Here is a 20,925-nt window from a genome sequence, read left to right as displayed (position 1 = left end):
CTTCTCCAGAGGGCCCTTTATGCTCTCTGACCCATTATGGAGTGGAGCCTCATAAGCACTTAGGCCTAAAGACCAGCTGGTACCACTTAGTCCCTGCTTAAATCTGCTGCTCTGGGATGAAGGTGTTTTTAATTCAGTTTGATGGGAATCTATTATGATAGTATTAGGTTAATACGTTTTTATTAATAGAAAATGTGCCAACTTTCCTTTTTCTTCTCCCCCTAAATATCTTGTAATCATTCACCTTCTCTATCACAACATTAACGATGTACAGGAAAGGACTGCCCTTCTCTGTGGTCATGAGGTTAGCCTGTTTTTAAATCAGTAACTGAGTTAATATGGCAAAGTGGTTTTCACAGGAGCTTGTCAATTTTGGCAGTTTCTTGCTCTTCCTTTTGTTTGATTCATACAGCCATTTGTCTTTTTGACGTCATAAAATTTTCCCACCTTTTATTCTAAACTAAATTCTAGCTTTTACTTTATGACACTGAGGTGTTTTGATTAGATTCTCAACTGGTATAAATCAACATAATTCCATAGCTCCGTGGCCTTTTCTGGGTTTACCTCCATTATCTGTGCCTTTTGTGTTAGAGTCCAGCCAAAAATAAACCTGTGTGTTAGATTCACCTTATCAGACAAGTAAATTGTCAATGTCATGATTTATCCTGAATAGCAGACGTGTTTTGAAAAGAAGCTTTCTTTAAAATGAGGGGGTTAAAAATGACCTAATATACTGCAGCAAAATACTGAAGACAATCAGTAAGACTGTTATTATTTCTTGAGATGGATGGAAATCTGCTACTTTCAACCTTCTTTTCCAATATCCCAAGAAATAATGATGTGATTTAAGAGCATAAAGCTTGCAGCTCAATTGTCGCAATTTATGTTCCTGTAAACTTAAGGTAAGCCTGAGCAGCCCAATTTTTTTACTGCTTGTTGTAAAGGATGGCATCTCAAGGGTCATAGCAATTTCCACAATTTCACTTCCAAATTTTTTTTTTTTTTTTTTTAAGTTTTTCACATGGAAGTGCTGAGATTAACCTCCAGCACAACCTACTTGTCTCAAAACTTGATCTCTATAGAAAGAATGGAAGCATTTCTCAGTGAATAGATTCCTTCCACAGTGACACATCTGAAAGACAAACCTCACAACACAAGCAGGTATAATGTACCTGTAAACGTATTTCAGCTCAAAAGCGGGAACAGCAAGCAAACCCCTTGCTCTAACCTTTTCTCTTCCTTCACTGGATGTAATGTTTTCAGAGTCTGTTGAGGAGTGTGTCTAATTCATTTTTCCAGCTTAGCGAGACTTGCCCCAAGTCATTTCCTATTTGCTCTCTTGCTGTGAGTGGAGTCACATTCCCAGCGAGAAGTCAGCTCTGTTCCAGTGATTATCTCTGCTGTGTGAGCAAGGCCGGACCCAGGCAATGGCCTGAAAGGATGCCTGCTCATGCTGAGAACATAGTTTAACAGTATGTTAATAAACACACGGGGAATGTGTTATGCAAACAAAGGCATACGGCCCTGAGGCAAATCCCTTATCCCCAGAGATGCAAAAAAGAGTAAAGCATTTTGGGGGAGAGAGGGAACAGTACTACATTTAAGAAGCAGCCTCATTGTGAATGCATCCAGGTTGACAGTGGGGAGAGTTAACATGAAGACACACTGCCTATCATTTTATTTTGCCTTTCCTTTGAAGATCATTAGAGTTAGCATTAAGAGGAGTTATATGGATTAAAGGCAGCTAGGTCTGCTCTCATTTCTTGATGAAACAGTTACGATCACAAAGCAGCATACCTTCAACTGGCTACTAATTAAATTCCAGTGAAGTCCTTAAAATGCGGTTGATTTCAGCTTCAAAACTTCACTGGTTGCCAGAGAGAGACCTTCAACTTACAGGGTGATACTAAAATAGAGCCTCCTTGTTACTGGAACTTCAAAATCTTTTGTACAATCACATTTTGTTCTAATCTGAGCTCCAACAAAGGATCAGTACCTTCTTAAACTCTCTGTATCCCCACCCCAGAACCCGACATGAATTGGAGGAACTGGCACAGGTCCTTTACACAAGCTAAAATGTCACTCCCCAGCCACACACCAATTTTACATTCCAGCCACAGTAAGACATGCATTAGAGAGCCTCACATTTTAATATGTCACCACAATACAGATGGAAAATCTTAAAGGTACTAGAAAAAAAAAATATCAGAATTGATAAGAATATTCATTCACTAATTGAAGACCATTTCAAAATCAGAAAGAAAAGCATAGGAAGACTCAGTACTTACGCATACTCTCTTCATTCTGTTTTCATTAACATCTGTATAATTAAATGGAATCCTCAGGGAAAAAAATAACCAACATTTTATACACTCCTTTAGTTCCAAAAAGCAATCGAGGTCTACATATAATAGCCTCTCAACCTGAAGTCTGACGTAAGCTTATGTGAGACAGGGAACCACAACTGTTTTTTTTCTTGTTAGGGAAAAAAAATAAATATGTATAATAACAACAACAACACTATGTGGCTTTTGGGACTACTGACATTGAAAAAAAAATAATAACTTTATATCCTGGTAGTGAATAGTATATTTAGAAGCCTACAACAAATTAAACACTTTTTTTTCCCAGTCTAGAGCTGTATCATTTACAAGCTAGTCAAACAGTATCAAATACAACAAATAATCCCATAGTGTTCTAACACAATTTATAGCTGTACAAAGTAAATAGTATGACTTTTTTGTAGTCATTGCCTTCTGTTTGCCATTTTAATCAGATTCTGGGGACACAATTCTGCATGGAAGCAGATGTAAATATGCCCATGAATTTCCAGCCAGTGGATGCAGCTATAATGCACATATTAAGGCTGAGTTTTACAACCAAATGCATGATGCAGACAGCTCTGCACTGTTGAAATGGCACATCTCTAAGGGTGGAATTAATCCCATCTAACTTTGGCTGTTCAGAGAGCTAATGCAGGGCCCCTCTATAGTCAAATTATAGAGTTATAAAGCTCCAGTGGGGGGTTTCCCTGTTTACTTTGGCTTTTAATATTTGACAAATGTTTAGCACACTACTTTAAGTCCAGCTTTTCTCTAAGCAGTGTTACAGAATGGGCTGGCAGGGGGGAGATCAAGCAAGATAAAGTTGTGTTGAGGCCCTGCAAGAGCAATATGAACAGTATAGCTCTGAGGATGGAAAGCAAGATGTTCCATCTCTTGATGATGGGAAAGAAAATAGCTGTGCACTGCAGCATTGAGTCAGTTAATTATCAAATCTCAGTTTACTTATCCTCCTTGGTCCAGCAGTATCTAGGGACTATAGGGAAAAATGTCCTTCATGAACTGTGAACACAAGAAAGCAACGCGACAGAGTTATAAATCCAGATACTTGAGCAAAGTATGTTTACTGCCTGCAGGGTACAATGACAAGGGGAAAATTACAGTCTGTATTGGGTTTTGCTGGAACATAAAAAGCACAGATTTTATGTCCTCATGCTCCAGATTGCTCTGCTTGACTGACAAGGTGCACAGACACATCAGTACCAATACACACATCTTTTTTGCACAGAGGGATCTGAGGCTGCACAGCACGTTTCCTACGAAGGCTCTTCCCAACCACACCTGCAGGGCTGCAGCATAGTTGCTGACAGGCCAGTGCTAAAAAAAAACCCTGTGATCATTCCTTGCTCTACACTCACATGCTGACATTTGCAGCATAACCATTACCCAGCCTTGTACAAAACTACAGTGCAAAAGGCTAGGTGTGCTGGACTGCTGGTACAATTTACATTTAGCATTTGGAACCTCCTCCCTTGGTCTGATGTGAGGTGAAAAATGGGGCGCTACAGTGCTGCTGTGTGAGCAAAAGATGAGAGCCTGTTATGAGCCTCAGGGAAGTTGGGGCATCAGACTCACAGCCCTGGCAAGGTGGTGGTTGGTCAAAAATAAGTGATGGTGAACAGAGGAACAACTTCTAAGCCACTCCCATTGCTGGGACTCCTACAGGCCCAGAGAACTCCTGAACAGCAGCCATTCAAGGCTGTGACGGGGGCAACTCCCCAAGCTTTTGATGGCCTGAGGCAGGGAACATCAGGCCACATCAGAAGTGCCTGGCCCACCTTTCTGTGCTGGCTGACATGCTGAGCTGTGCTGTCCAGGGAGATCCGCATGGGAACAAGCATGTGGGTTATTCTTTGGCACTGTTGCCAAGTCCTGTGTAGCTTGAATGACATTTTTCAAGGGTGCCAGAGAGTGAGCAGAACAAGTGCTTTTTGGTTTCACCTGTCTCCTCATCTAGTAATAATATCTTAGTGATTATACATGACACATAACATCCTCTATCTGAACTGCTTCACTACCCTGTGGAAAAAAAGGAATAGCCTCTGTCTTTATAAAATTAAGGGGAAAAGGAAGGCAGTGCAAGGAAAGATGTACTGTGGTGACAGAGCACAGCTCACGAATATCCAAGCCAAAAGGACCTGCAGCCAGACCTGAGTCTTAACTCTTAATTTCTTCCATCCTGCCTTGCATTTCCCATTCTCCTTGCAACCACACTTTCCCCACAACTTCTCTCAACCTGTTTCCCCAGTAAAATTTTACCATGTTTACATTTCATATTAATTTCTCTAGAGTTTTATTCCTAAACCACGCAGTCTCGGCTAGTATCTTCCAGAGACTATTGCTTTCAGCAGCCCTGTTCCTCTGGCTGAGTAAACACATTACATTTTCTCTAGGGGACTGGCACACTCTTTGGTTGATGCTCAGGACAGAAACATATGACTGATGATCCTTCCAAGTCCACCAGCCACAGCCTAAGAACATCCTAGAACACATCTCATTGAAATGACAGACCAAGTGTGCATTAACTTGAGTTTCTGAAGTCTGAACATCACTGTAGGCAGCTAAATAACCAGGCTTATTACCAGATATACTAAAGCTCTCAGAATTTCAATCTCCATTTTCTTAGACTGAGAAAAATAAGAATCAGGCCACACGCTCTGCAGGGCTTAGAGCAAAATATAAACTAAGATGCTAAAAGTGTCCTTAAAATAAACACATTTATGAGGAAAAAATTCATTGTTTTGAACCAAGAACACTACCCAGTTTTGCATATAATCCTTGAATTTCAACCTTGGATGCTGTTAGAACACAGATAGAAACATGGTTTGGAAAAATCAGTCCTAAAAACATTTTCTTAGGCCTTTTTCTCCTCTTTGAATAGTCCTCATGAGATTTCTGCTTGTTGAAGAGGCACAATACACTCTAAGTTCTCTTGCACTCATGTTAGACTGGCCAGTGTAATCAGCTAACTTGTTGTTTCGCTTTTATTTACAGAGGACAGCATCTGGTACTTAATCTCTAGAGCAGAAAGAACCATTTACACAGATCTGAGATCACTTTGTGACAGGTGCCAAAGAGTTATTTCCAGAGCCCTGTGAGCTGACCATATGCTACATCTTTCCCCAGCTGGAATAAAGGCATTCATCCACCATATAACTCATCAGCAGCATAGGATAAATAGATAAATAAAAATTAACAAAAAACAAAACCTATTGTATACAATTGCATATTTATGGCTCAAACAAAATAGGTAAATAACTACATGCAATATAATTGCTATAACAAAACTGCTGTTCAAGTTTTATCTACACTCCAGAAAAAACGTAATTATCAGGTTTTGCAGTACAATTTAATGCACTATGCAATAAATTAGAGTACCCCAATTCTGACTCTTGTCCCCTAATCTGTGCTAAATGCCTTATTGCTCAAACAAGCTTGACATCAATTCTATCTATAGAAAAACTCTTTGAAAATGCAATTGCAAAAGATGGAAAGACATCAGGAAAAATTTACTGAAAACTCAGTGGAAATAATAATAAAACCAGTACGTATTACTGAATAATCAAAGTGCTCTTTAGACTAAAGTTAACCAAGTTCACACCCAGATACTGAACTCTTGGAGGTAGAAGTCTAGATACCAAAATTTTACTTGTGGGAAGGACAAAAGCCATCAGTTTTGCAAAGAAAAAAAAATTACAAACTGAGCTGATGTACAGGCCTTAATTTTTCCCAAGTAGCAGATGGTCCCAGGATTTGAGTTCAGCCATCCATATTTCTTAATGGAGGGGAAAATAGACATGTCCACATATCGCTCTCCTGGTCATCAACATTCCTCTATAGCACAGGGAGTAGTGTCTGGGCAGCTATTTCTAGTCCTTTTTCAGAGCCACTATGGGAAACATTTCTACATTTGTTAGAAGAACTGGAGAGAGAAGGCAGCAGAACGCAAAAGATTTACAGGTCTTGAGGGCAAGACAGAAAAATCCTTCCTCTCGTGATTGATGCTACACAAAAGGTAACGCACACACGCCATAATCCCCAGATCTAATTTCACAGACTGAGGTAAACTGGAAGTATCCTTTGATCCACGGGTGGCCAGCGGCACTGGGAGGGAGAGGATAAGGAGCCATTCAGATTCTTCAAGTAAGTCAACAAGAGTTTATCCAGAGTCATTCCCTGCAAAAAGGTGTTTGGGGATCTGGACTGTGTAACCAGCATAATCCTAGCGCTGACAGATTCAGCCATTATTAATTTCCAGCCGTTTGGGAATGGGTGATTATTTGAGAGTAAGATGTGATCTCAGAGAGGTGCTGTTATAATGCAGTGAGAGATGCTATTCTTGTGCTGCAGCAGAGAGCTAATACAATGGCAGAGCAGTGTGACTGTGGTGAAATTCACGGGGGAACAGACTTCTTCCCAGGGCTCAAATTATCAGCACATTTTCATTGCTGCCTCCAGAAAGAGACTTGTAATGCTGTCAGATGCTGTTGAGCTGGGAGTTTTTAAAAAGAGATGGAAGTGTATTCAGTAAAGAAACCAATATTTACACAAGGACAATCCTCTCATGAAATATAAATGCTGGAATTCTGCTGGTTACAGTCCTTATTTTGAGATTTTATATGAGGGCAGTAAACTGGAGAAGATTTAATGCTCCCTCCCTACTCACCATTTTGATTATCATACATGAATTTTAAAGAGGATGGGTAAAATCCAATCAAAGCTGCATTTAAAGATGCTTGTACTTTACACTGCTGTCCTTGGTACGCTCATCCTTAGTCCGAGCAGAACAGCTTCAACTCAGGCTATCATTTCTGGAAAGAAAGGTGACTTTAATGAAATAAAAAGCTCATCATGCCAAGCCCAGGTTGAGAATAACACCTTATCCTGCTGCCATTACAGACAGAGATAGAAATATATCAAAGTCTCCTAGACACTTAAAAGAGAATGGAAAATAAAAGGGACGTGTCCAAGCAGTGCTGGTGGCAGGTGTTGGAAAGTGAACATCAGCAGGATCAAATAGGAGAACTTTTCTCTGTTGCTTCTTGAAAGGAAATAAAAAAAAAAGATAAAAAAACCCAAGATCCATAGATTTTTGTTAAATACAAAAGAAAATTAGATTAAGGTAATGCTAAAGGATGAGTCTGGGGGTCCTATAGCATAGGCTTGCAGAGCTTGGATTACTCACCTCCCAGGACACAGTAGAAAGAGCATTTGGCATCAAGTCTTTGCCAGCATTTCCCTATGGACTGCCTGAAAGAGCTTCTGGGTGGGCAAGGAGATATGTCAAAGCAGTTCAAAGTGCATGAGGTACCTTTTATTCTCCCTACCCTGCCACAACCCTTTGTGATGCCATGCTGAAGAAGAGCAGACATATATACCAAGGAGGTTAAGAGTTCACATCAGATGGGCCAGATTTGCTAATCCACTATGATGTTGAGTGCATAGTTCTAGTTGCTGCTCTGGAGGGAGCTGATTTAGCTTCTGTAGTTAATGAACTGAACTAGGGCTCAGGAGAACTGGCTTTATTTCTCAGCTCTGCTACATACATCCGACATGACTTTAGACGAATCACTTAGGTCACATGTACCTCACACAATAACTGGGCTAGTTTCTGGTGTGATTGATACCATTGGTGTTCATACAGCACTGAGCCCAGGTTAACATGCCTAACCAGGACACACAGTGCCACAGAAATGCGCCTAACTCACTTTCAGGAACAAAAATGATTCATCCAGATAGGACTAGGTAAAATAACCAGCTCGGTGCCAAAACAGCTTGGAAATCCCTGCATTGTCCTCCACTGATCCACAGAGATATGTCTGCACTTCTCCAGTATGCGAGAGAAGAAGGTACTGTTTATTATATGCATTAATACTGCCTACTTGCATATTATTCTATGAGTCCCTGTGTTCACCTGCTTCCTAACTTTACCCAATGTAACTTCTTTAGCAGAAATTCTACTTGCCAATTATCTGTGCAGTTATTTCTATATTTTCCTGGAAAACTTCAGCCAATACTTTTCAGTCATTTCCAAGAAAAAAAGCTAATAAGAAAATACATTACCCTCTTCATGACAACCCTTTCTCTGGAATGCTCCCCTGCAATTGAGCATTAGGTAAAGATTAGAAATTTGTCTGGGGAGAGAAAAGAATGAATCAGGGTTGTGCTTTTGTCCCATATGAGAATTAGTCCAAAACATTGCCAAGCTAAAAGCCTTTCAATAACTTCTTTGATTTTAGCAGCTGAACTCCCTACAGTGCCCATCTTCATGGGGATGTTGAACACTCTCATAGTTCATGTGTTTGAGGAAGCCAAGCCTGTGCTACTAAGCAGAGAACGAAGGAATGTGTTCAAGCCAAGGGTCAAAAGTACGGATTTCCCTTATAATCACTGTGTTGGTTCAGATGCAAGGACTAGAAACAGGATTGTCATTCCCATGCTGCTGCTGCCCCTCCTGCAAGTATCCTAACAGCATGGAGTGATGCCACTGTCCCATCTGATGATTAGGGAGAAAGGAGATAGATCTGACATGGAGCTGGTGCAGAATGCAAAGAGGTACAGAAGTGCAAGAAGGTACAAGGAAGAGATGAAATAGAAGCACGATGATATGGTGAGATGCAACATGGAGACCTAAACCTGAATAATAGTATTACATTCATTTTATAAACATAAAACTGAGACAAATAGTTTAAAGTTTAGCAAGACAAATAGTAAAAGGTTTAAATTTTGCCATTTCCTAATGACTATTGTTCTTAACAGTTTAATAGAAGAATACTTAGTATCATTCTGTGCACATAGTCCACTTGATTTAACTAAAAACAAAAAAGGAAAAAAAGGAAAAACAAAACACACACAGTCACAGATTTTGTTATTTGGCATCTTTCTAAAACACATGCAGGTCATCAACAGAGTTCAAAGCACTGCTGCCAACACAGATTTTGCCACTGAGCTAACGGAGCTTCTGGTCGCATTAATAGATTGCTGTCCTCCCTGCAGACAGATGCTGAAGGGGGATGTAACACTCCATTTTGGCAGACGGCTCCAGAGCAGAGCAGTGACATTCAGGGATCTTCAGCTCCAGATATCTGCTCAAATCTGTTCACAAAATACCCAGCTCAGCAAGGGAGCGTGTCACTACAGGTCATATACATGTAGCTACTACTAAGAAGCCTGGTTTCTTCTTTCAGTATACCAATGACCATAAGCTTGATCTTGTCTCTTCCTTGCCCTTGGCTCAGTCAGTTAGTCTCCACATTCATTGTCTGGTCTGTTCACAACTGAGTTCTTACTTCCCTCTCACCCTCCTTGCCCACATCTCAGATTCAATGGATATGCAGCCTTGGGTCCCCCCTAATTTTCAGATACAGCACCTTGTTGCATCATACCAAACCCCCCTATTCTCAGGTCATTGACTAACCTATGTCATCCTGCACCTTATGAGCTCTTTGAGTGGATTCCTGCTTCTTTCTTCCTTGCCTAGGTCTCACGACTTGCCCTTTTCCTTCAGTTTCCTGGTCAGACTTGTTTCACCTTCTTCCGTCATCCCTACCAGATTTGCACCCTACTCTCCCAACCTGTGTGGCTCCATCATAAGCTCCATGCACTTTCCTCCCCCATGCCCAAGGTCTTCTTCATCACACCTGTCCCTGTTTTTCAGCCTAGCCTAACTTTTTGCTTTACCCCTACCCCACATCCAGCTTTCAAACTAGTTTACACAAACCACAGTGCTCACAACTTCATAACAAGGCTAGATTTCAGTGTGGTGTCAAAAAGATGGTAGATGTCATGCCAGACACCAAGGCTGTATTCTCCGTGAATTTCAAAGCCTGAAGTCTTTGAAGCTTTGAGACTTCTAAAACTGCCTTAAAGTGATCTAAACAAAAGGTTTCTAGCAAGCTTCTTTCCCTAAACCAGATGAGCCATCTAAACACCACTAAGTCGTGGCCTCTTCCTAAAAGACAACAAACTGAAATCATTGCAATGTTCACTAGCTTCTGCTAAATGACAGACTAGGGAAAAGGAGTGGTCAACCCTAAAATTGAGTAACGCTATTAAATGCACTCTAAAAGCCACTGCAGACAGATTGGTAGAACCTAAGCTAAAAGTATATTTAAGTCAATAGATAAAAAAAGGAGAAGTAGCTATCCATTCAATTTAAATGTGTTCTGAATATAGGTTGAGAACAAACTACATCAAAGCAGTCTAAATTTCATGTGTACCTCTGCACTTTGTCAGTCCTACTGACGGGTTTGAAGTATTCATGGTTATGCACAGCTAAGCCAGAGAATAACAATAACCATTTAGGTGATGCGATTCATACAATTAATTTGACCAGCCACTGTTTAACACCATCCTAAAAACTGCAAATAGTTCTGTATTTAAAACAAACAAACAAAAAAAAAAGCAAAAATTGAAAATGAAGAATAAATAAAATCATTTGAGGCCTGGAAATAAAAATTTGGCTGACAAAAAAAAAAGCAGAAAAAAGATCTTTTCAGAAAACAAAAAAAACCACTGAATATGCACTTTGTTTCAAATGAGTCACTGAGATACATTATTGTGTTAACTCTGGCTACTTAATGCTTTTGATATTCTTTATTTTATGTTGTTTCAATTATTGTTGTTTATTTATTAGAGTAATTGCATTTTAATTGTCTTTGGAGAAGGACCCTGACTGTCTTGGTAGGGAGGCACTAAATAACTTTATTATTATTATTACAAACAATTGTGTTTTGTTTTTTTTTAAACTGTGAATTGTTAGTGATGAATATATACATACACACACACAGTTTTCTATGACTATAGAAGAAAAAAAAAATCACAAGCAGAACCCCAAGATTATATTTCCAGATCCGCCACCAATTACGTCTGTGACTTTGAAAAGTCACTTAGCCTCGCCTCCTCCTTATCTCCATTTATTCATCTGTGAAAGGATTATCATAACACAGTCTGATCTCCCAGGATTAGCAGGAGAATTAGCTAATGTCTTTAAAGCATTTTGATCTCCTCAAATGAAAAGTGAAAAAAGGTTTAATCTTTAGATTATTAATGATATAACAGAAAAAAAAATGGTATAATCTACTAAGCCAGAAAGAGTTCCTGTTGAATTAATATTTTTTATCTATAATTGGTGCATTTATGTTGATCATAAACATTAAACCTTTCATAGACTCATAAACAGCTACCACTGATAAAGACAAATATACATTCCAGGAAAGCAAACAAACAAGAAAACCCACCAGCACCAAAAAAAATAAACCTTTCAAAGTTACCAAGCTGAAAAATTTGCAAGTCTAGATCCTTTTGCTAAAAAACAAAACAAAAACAAACAAACAAAAAAAACAAACAAACCTATTTTTCTTTAGAATGACCAAAGACAGAAGCAGAAGTTGTTTCAGTAGATTCACAGCATAAGAATACAGAAAAAGGGGGGAGGCAGGGACGGGGAGTGCTGGAGACTATGGCTGAGATAAGAGTTCTAAGCTTTCAAATCAAAGCCACTTTGAATGTTACAGAAAAAAATAAAAATAAAAACTTTGAAACTGCCAGGTTGGGTAGAAAAGGGAGGTTTAAGATTTTTATTCTTTTTTATTTTTTTTTCCTCTAAGTTTAAACTTTTCTGATTGCATTTAAACCAAATACTATTATTCTGGGTTCTTTATGCCAGGCTTTGACCTCAGGAACAGGATTATTTTTTCTTAGCGGCAGATTATAAACCCTTAAAATTCAGGAGCATTAAGTGCACACTCCAGTGTCCTGCCTTCTCTCTGAATACTTCGTTGTGGTTTTCACTAATAAGAAGCCCCATCATTTTCTCTAACCTGAGGTGCTACTATGCTGTCTCCGTATTTCTCCCCAACTTCTTACGTCTCTTCATTGTCACAATTATCAAGCTCAGCTAAAACACAGGAAAATCCCTATCACTCCAAGCGAAATGAATTCATCTCTACCTTGAAAAGGTTCTTACCTTCACCAGACTCATTCTTCTTCTTGTTACAGAGCCTACGCTTGAAGTTGTGATACTCTCAGAAGTTTGTTCAGAAAATGCTGACTTGTCATTCACAGCTGTGTGGTTCTAGTTACCCTCCCCTTTTGATCTTTACCTTGCCATGCTTTACTCTCACACATCAGTACTGATGCCTGTTGACAGTCAAATTGCTGCTCATATTCCTATTAATTAAAAACTTATACAGCTGATAATTTGTTAACACTAGGAGTATTGCAGCTATTATTAATGACATTTGGCTTCCCATCCTTTTTCTCCCCAGTGCCATTTGCAACATTATTAATAACTGTAACAGGACACCATCAAGACCCTTCACCAAATGAAATACTGCCTTTATTCAGGCTGCCTTTCTTGTGGAAAAAATAATCCAAGCACAGTAAACAAGAAATTAATACTTTACACTTATAGCATCCCCAATACAAAATTTTCATGTTATTATGTTTTTTGTTGTTGTTGTTGTTGTTTTTTTAAATCAGGACACCAGAGTTTGCTAGATACCACCATCACAACTGATTTTGTATTGAGAGCTCAGACACTAAGACAATGATAAAAAATTCTAGAGAGGACTCTGAATACTTCAGGTGAGCTGGCTAAGGCTTACATGCCAAATGTGACAGGCCCTAGGTATCAGTCATGGTCAATAAAAACTGCAGTAGCTAAACACCTCAGAAAGTCAGACCCCAGATTATTTAAGCTAGGCATCCAAAGACCCAGGGACCCAAAATCAATGACAGTTTTCAGCAACTTGCCTGAGGTAATGGAGCAAAACCTTGGCAGAGCTAGGAGTATATCCCAGTCTTCTGCTGCTCAAATTGCTGCTGTAGCTACTGTGATATCTTCTCTCCTAACAAGAGCCATGCTTAATGTGTAGTGCTTCCCCACAAATCCAGTGTCAGAGCACTCTGCACACACAGGCAGAGGGATCTCACCTCCTCTGATCCCTGCAGCTGACTCCTATTAATTTCCATCAACAGCTTAAACACACTGGTATTTAGGGCCAGCCAATGGCACATGCCACATGTGCTGCCCAGGGCCTCATGCTCACCACGATTTCTCTCAGTCAGCATCCTTTTCAGATGGCACCCATGGTCCCCTGATCATCCTCTCATGGAAAGATGAATTGAAGCTCAGTTCTCCAAGACCCTACATTTGCAGCATCCACATCAGTTACCATCTTGTGTCACGCTGCTGGCACATTTATTTTTCTGCTACTAGTCAGTCTGTAACAAAGATTTTGATGCCCACAAGCTGCTGAAACCTCACACCTCCCCAGAATGGGCCACCTCATTACCTAATCGTTCCCTTCCCCGAGACCCTCCTTCCATCTCAGTGGCTCACTGAAGTCCGCCCAGGCCTCTCCTCAGCTCAGGAACACACAAGGAGCTTTTTTCATGATAAACTAAACTGTAAATCTGCAGTACCTCACCCTCCTTTCCTCCATATTCTTAAACCTATGATTAATGCAGAATCTGCCTTATACTTTCCCTTATTTCACAGAAGGATGAAATACTTCAGATTACAATTACCACGGGGTAAGAGTGTGCATGCAAAAGTGTTACCATGGAGCTGCAGAAACACTGCAGATTCACAGCATTGCTTCCCCTGTAGAAACTTACTTGGGTGTCCATACCCACAGCTTATTTGCACAAGTTTTCAGAGAGCCCTAAGGCTGGCACCGAGATAATCAAACCTCCCTTCTTATTATCATGAATGGAAATTGCATATGTTGGAGTCTCTGGGCTTCTTCTTGCCTGTGAATAGCTCCCATTAACATTTATGGGGGGTAGGCATAGTGAGGGAAAGGAGAGAATAGGCCCCCACTGAGAAGAGAGCAGACTCAGGCAAATCTATTCTTACCACATTGTGTGCTTCAGTCTTCACTAATCTTAGCAAAGTATCCTCAGTAAGAGTTCTGAGTTCTGGTGTGTGTGTGTGTGTTTTTTTTTTCCTCTCCTTTTTATCTCCATGGAAATTGCATTTTTTTGAATAAGAAAGGTGACAAATAATAAGCTTACGCTACTATAAATCTGCAGGGTCAAATTATCTCATTTAAATATCTATTCAGCTCTAAAAACAAATGTTGAAGTCAAAAATTCACAGGCATATTATCTGCGGGAATAAATAGGAGCTTCTCCTTTGTCCCTATTCAGGCTACTTCAGGGTCTGCTTATTCCCTCATCTATGCCTGTGTTCTCCCTGTAATCATTTTTACCTGTTAAATGGAGGTCTCTCCCTTTCCAACAGGCTTTCACAACACGAGCAGTTTCCCAAAATTTCTGCAGCTCTACCAACAGCACAGCCTCACCACAGGGAGGGTGAGCACAGACCGGGCAGTGACAGGATTTTCACTGTTGCTTGCTCTAAGCAAGATTAAAATGCCAGCAGCTAGTCCCTGTTAGACCCTCTGACTGTTGTTATCACTGATAGAGGTGAATCAGTGCTGCGCAAATACTGGAAAATCTAAAGAAAAATGTTAGTGCCAGCAGACGCACAGAGACTTAACTGAAGTGCTGATAGAGAATACTTTGGACAGCGAGAACTGATAGCTGCGCTACAGAGAAAAAAAGTCTTCAGAGCTTGCCTTTTATTCTTCAGAAGTATCCATGAAAATTTTCATTTAGCTAAGACTTAAAGTTTTGATTTTTAAAAAGTTTATAGTTCTCTGTAGTCTGCAAGTAAGTAATGCTAGTGTGACTACATCAATATCAAATGCAAAAGCAAACAGTTTCTCCTCTCTACTTCACACTCACAATTATGAAAAAAAGCCTGCATGAACTAGAACAGATTTTTTCCCCTTTAATTCTGAAGTTCTGTGTTCCTTTCGTAAAATGCAGCTCTCAAATGGAAAAACATTCAGGGTCTCTTCTGATTCTGATGGTATTTCATTTCTTACCAACTTGGGAGACAAGAAAACAGGGATGATTACTCTTTGCTAGAATTTAGTCAACTTTCAATGAGGTTGCACCAGAAAGCATTGGCATCACAAATTACAACTGCCATAAGACAAAGTATAAGCATTGGACCTCGGATACTATTATGTATATCTGTTCCCCCAAATACAAACCTTTGGGAAAGGTCCCGGAGCCTACCAAAACCAACAGAAATATGATCCACAAAACAAAAATCAGCTTCTCATTTGTCTAAGCTCTTATAACAAGACTTCAGATGGGTTCATGAGAGACTTCTCCCCCCAAAAGAACACTGTTCTGCTCATTTTGAGCAAAGAATTACAACCCCAACACACACAGCTTGGTCAGATTGCTTTTTCAGTGAGAGGACATATGATAAAATCATTTGAGTGGGAATGGACCTTTAAAGGCCATCTAATCCAACTCCCCTGCAATGAACAGGGACACCTACACTGAGATCAGGCTGCTCAGAGCCCCATGCAGGCTGACCTTAAGACATCACCAGGGACAGGGCATCCACCACCTCTCTGGGCAACCTGTTCTAGTGACATCCAAGATGACAAAAGCATTTGCAATGCTGCAGGTGTTACAAGGTATTTCAGATGAAGCTAAGAAGCACATTTGTGCTATGTCTTTAAATCTTATTCATTCTTCAGAGATTCTTTCTGCCTACCAGTCACTGCTGCAGAAATGAAAATCTCTCACAGCACAACACTACCCTGCTCAGCAGAACAGGTGACGACGCCTAAAGCTATGACTGAGCAAAACAGAACTGAGCAAGTTTTAGAAGCAACATTTGGTACACAGACTCCTCATTAGCAATATTTAGTCTCCTGACAGAGCTGGGTGATAAATATTTTCTCATTGTTTAGAATGCGAGGTTCACCACAAACTGCACAGCTTTGGTGATAGAGATGAAAACCCATAACAGCTAGTTCTCTGATGCATTCTCCCACCTAGAGAAGGAGATAGAGCTTTGTGTCTGGTTAACAGGGATATTGAAACCAACTGAGGACATACACTTATTAATCAAGCAACTCACTCCAGCCTGCAACAAACAATGATTTTATGTCATCACAAGCATCCCCTGTTGTCCTGGTGCTTTTCTTGTTTCTCCTTATATGAGTGCTGTCAATGGCAGCTGCAGTTTTGCTAAACAAACAGATGTCCACACCAAGAGGCATTCTTCAAAGTGCCTCCTGTTCCCCTTCAAGATATGGGCTTTTTTTTCCCCTGACATGCCATAAACCTCATAGCCGTTTTTCTTTTTATGAAGTTCTCACAAGCATTCCGGGCTGTTACATCTGCCAGTTTCTGGATTGCACGTCAGCATAGCTGAGAAGAGATTCAGGACTTTTGTCTTCAGCAACGACAACCTTAACCTGTAAGTGGCAAATAGAAGTTGCCATGTGGAAAGAACTTTAATTAGACCCCAAAACAGAGTGGTAGCACTGACAGTGACAGATACCCTTGAGATGGATAGGTGATCAATAGACAGATAGTCTAGTTCTTTTGTTTTTAAATCATTATTGATAGTACATCTTAAATTAATCCATCATTCTGTAAATCTTCAGCTCTTTTAAAACAAAAGCATTGCGGAAGCTTAATTTGGCTTTGCTTTTTTTTTTTTTTTAAACTAACACACATCAAGCAGCAGTGGAAAAGCAGGGAAAAAAAAATCACGCTCAGAACAAACTAGTTGTACTCGAACATTCGTAATTAAACACGATAACCAATTACAGAAGTACCTGGAATAGCTCATGATTTACTCTCTCACATCAGAGGTTTCCTAATCAATTTGAAATAACCAGACACTGCTACAGAAAATAAGCAAGATGACAGCATTTTCTAATGAGTCTCAAAAATGGATTTCACTGCATGAAAGTGTTCATTGTCAGGAAAAGAGTCTGTGTTCCCAGAATCTTTAGGGTCATTTCCATTTGCATTTGATTGGGAAAAAAAAATACTCTTTGTTCTTTTCCTCCTTCTCATATCCTCTACAACTCTACTTTATCTTCCCCCCTCTCTGTCCCTTCAGCAAGTTGGTATTATTGCATCAATTCGGTACACTAACTGCTAAAAATATATCCAAATAAGACCCTTTGTGCTGAAGCAGCTAGTATCCACTTCAACTATTACTTAATTTCTTTATGTTACTCCAATTTTCTTCAATATAAATCTGTAGATGTATGACTTCTAGAAAATTATATGGCAGAAGATAGAGCAGCAGAGCTCTGAAGCACATGCCAAAGTAGTGCTTTATGCCATGAATAATACCACTTACACATTTGTAAAACGTAAAGCTTTCCCAAGCTCTTCTCCTCCCCCTGGGACACGAACTCTTGTTGAACAAGCTGTTCAAAGCTCACCACTCTGATAAAAACTTACCCCAACAAAAGAGTGACAGTGCCTTTTCTTTTTTCCTCATTATTGTTATTAAATCACCATTTGAGGTTGCCAGTTGCTTGCTCTTCCCACAACAACAACAAAAATAATAATTAAAAAAAAAAAATCAGGTATCCATTTGACCTACTTGTCCCTAAACCAGCAACGTTCAGAGCAAGATGAGATCTGATGATAATGAACTTATCTTGAAAAAGGAATTGCAAACTATGTCCCAGACCCTGCAATCAATTATTCATGCAAGTAACTTTGAACTCAGCAGGAGTACCCACAGGCATAAACTTTCTTACAGGGGAACAGTTGGCAGGATCAAGACCCACCTCAGGAGAAAGACACACAGCACAACATATGAACCCTCTGTGACTCTTTTTATTTTATTATTTCTTCCCCTTTTTGTCCTTGTTATTGTTCAATTTCATTTGCTAGCGTATTTCGCACTTCCAGCTGGGACTAGAAGTGAACATGCCAAAATACGAAGACAAAAGCTGCTGTTATGCTCAGCTGGAAGAGAAAAAACTAGAAATCTCTCCAAAATAAATAAATAAAAGAAAAGCATAGAGATTTCCAGACCAATTTTATACTCCCCAAGGGCACCACAATAGTTCAAAGAAACTTTGTAAAACTTGTAATGGAAAGCAGAAGAAGAAAGTCAAGTTACCAATGCAATGAAATTGCCTCATCAAACCTCCCTCAGCCAGATGTATGTAATTTTTCTTCTTCATCAAGAAATTGACAGTCCCTACCCAGATGATGCTGCAGAGCCCCCTAGGTGCAGAAAGACCTATGTCCACATGCCTTGTAGCCCTCACACCTACCGCCAAAACAAAAGAATAAACCTTCTGCTATGCTCATTCTCACAGAAATGAAAGGATCTCAAACACTCCAGGTGGAGAAAACCCTAGAAAACTCTGCTGCCTTAGAAGTAGTGTTACTTTGTCTTGGAGCTCGACTGACTTTAAGAGTGGATGATACTGGTTGGTGATAAAGCTTAAATCAGAACAGCCAACACTTCCTGTGAGCATCCCTTATTCTGAAACACACAAACATGGATCTAAAATGTAAAATTTTGTATTGTAAAATGTAAAAAAAGCCAGAGAAATTAATATCTCACCTTCAGGTTAAAGATGATATGATAAAGGCAAAGAAGGGTAAAAATTCAAAAGAAATGACCATCGTAGGATAAAGCTATAAAACAAATAAAGAGTGTTAGGATTGCAGGTATTCTAGAAGAGTATAAAGGGAAAGACATCTCCAGCTTGAGATAGACCTTGAAACAGACCTTGAGATTAATGGCACTAAGAAGGAAGCAGGGAGAGCACCTGTGAGCTTCTGCAAATCAAATGACTTAAGATAACTACGATACTTCAAGCACAACTGTACAAGAATTGTTCAGTAGAGCTAGAACACATGGCCAGCCAGAAGAAAAACACATATTTCTGTACAGAAGTGTTTCAAGAGCAATGAAAATGCAAATACAAACTATTCATAGCACTGTCCACAGCAAAACACCTCATGAAATGCCAAGCTACTCTGTGCAAGATGTGTGGTAGACATTAAGAGTTTCCAAGATCCAACTCTGACAAAAGCTTCTCTTAAATGAATTCAATTATTCATGCAGCCCTGGGGTAAGTGAGCAGAAAAATTCCAACTGAGATTAAGGTATAGGACATGGGTATCTTGCACGGTGTGATCCTACAGACAAAATACTGTCCTGTTCTGATGTCCACACTGTGGGGGGGGGTGATAATAAATTTACAAAGGTTATGAGAAAAGCTGCTTGGATGATTAAATGCACGGAAACATGCCCTATGGTGACATTTCTTTGCCTAATGACAAGAAGACTGAGGTGTGATTTGATCAAAGGTAGGGCAGCACTACCTAAGGACTCTTTGTAAATGTCTCTTCATTATCTCAACTTGCAAACAAAGAATAAGAAAAGCTGAAGTCTGAAAGTTGAAACTAAGCAAATTCAAGCCAGCTGTAAGGCAGACATTTGTAACAGTGAGGATAATTAACCATTGGAGTATTAGAAGTGTTACAGGATAAAGTGTCCATCAATGGAAATGTTTCAGTAAGGATGGCATGTCTTAGAAGATATTTTTGTGTGTATATATATATATATATATACATATACACACACATACACATGCACACAAATATAATATATATTGCAAGCTCAAGTGCTATTTAAGTCAATTAGGAAAATCCTACGGTCTGCATGATTAATGAGTCAAAACTCACAATATACAGCTGACTGCCATCTATAATAGTGGGTTTGTTTTCCTTTCATTCATTGTTATCCTTTCATTTGTTGAACATGTCCCTAAAGACTGCCAGTGGTTAGGCTTTATGCAGTGCTTACTGGCACAGTCCCACATCTCCTAATTATCAGAGCTACAGAAAACAAGGAGATAGTCCTTCCCACTATCACACAGACTAGAAAATTACTCATAACTACATATTATTCTCATTTTGGCTCTTTTTCCTAGATTGAAGAAGAAATACCCCAAAACACTGCATCTTTGAAACTTCAGCACCAATAGGTGTCCTTGGGATCGTGGCAGCTATGGCAACAAATGGTTCACTGGTCAAGGAGAAATTAACAGTTCAAACATTTGTAGGACTGTATGAGCCAAATAAAGCCACAGTCAGTCCTGGCAGAAACCAGATAGACACAGTCTTACAAATTCTATTAGCAGAAAGCTATTCTTCTCTACTGGGGGAACTTATTTAAGTCTCTGAGAACAAATTACCTTCAAATGTCCCAGTAGTTGGCTGAAACTGCACATGATGCAGCAACAAGGATAATTCAAGATTAGACTTCAGGAACACCAGTTTGAAGATCATGTATATGAAGGGTGATTTTCCCAGGCTAGCAGGGAAGCTGAGCACCTTCTTATGGCCATGACCTTGGTGGCTTTCAGCACTGATGAGTGGGACACTATTGAACTAACTATCTTTGCGCCCATAGCAACTACAGTACCCTAAGAGATGATAAATGCTTATATGACAGAATTATAGTATACTCTCCAGAAAGAGTAAAAAAAAAAAAAAATTAAAAATGACATCTCTACTTGAAGCATTTAAATTTAAACCAAGACCATAACAAAACACTAGAAACTGAAAATTCAGGTATAAATGGGATAATGTTTTTAAAAACATGGTATAAAATGAATAGACTATGCCATATTTTGCCCTACGTAAAAACCGTATAGATCAAAGAGAAGAAGTCAAAATCCTAGCATTAGCCTAAAACAAACAAAAA

This window comes from Gallus gallus, chromosome 2, assembly GCF_016699485.2.
Source record: "Gallus gallus isolate bGalGal1 chromosome 2, bGalGal1.mat.broiler.GRCg7b, whole genome shotgun sequence".
Classification (NCBI taxonomy): Eukaryota; Metazoa; Chordata; class Aves; order Galliformes; family Phasianidae; genus Gallus; species Gallus gallus.
Note: the sequence above shows the minus strand (reverse complement) of the source record.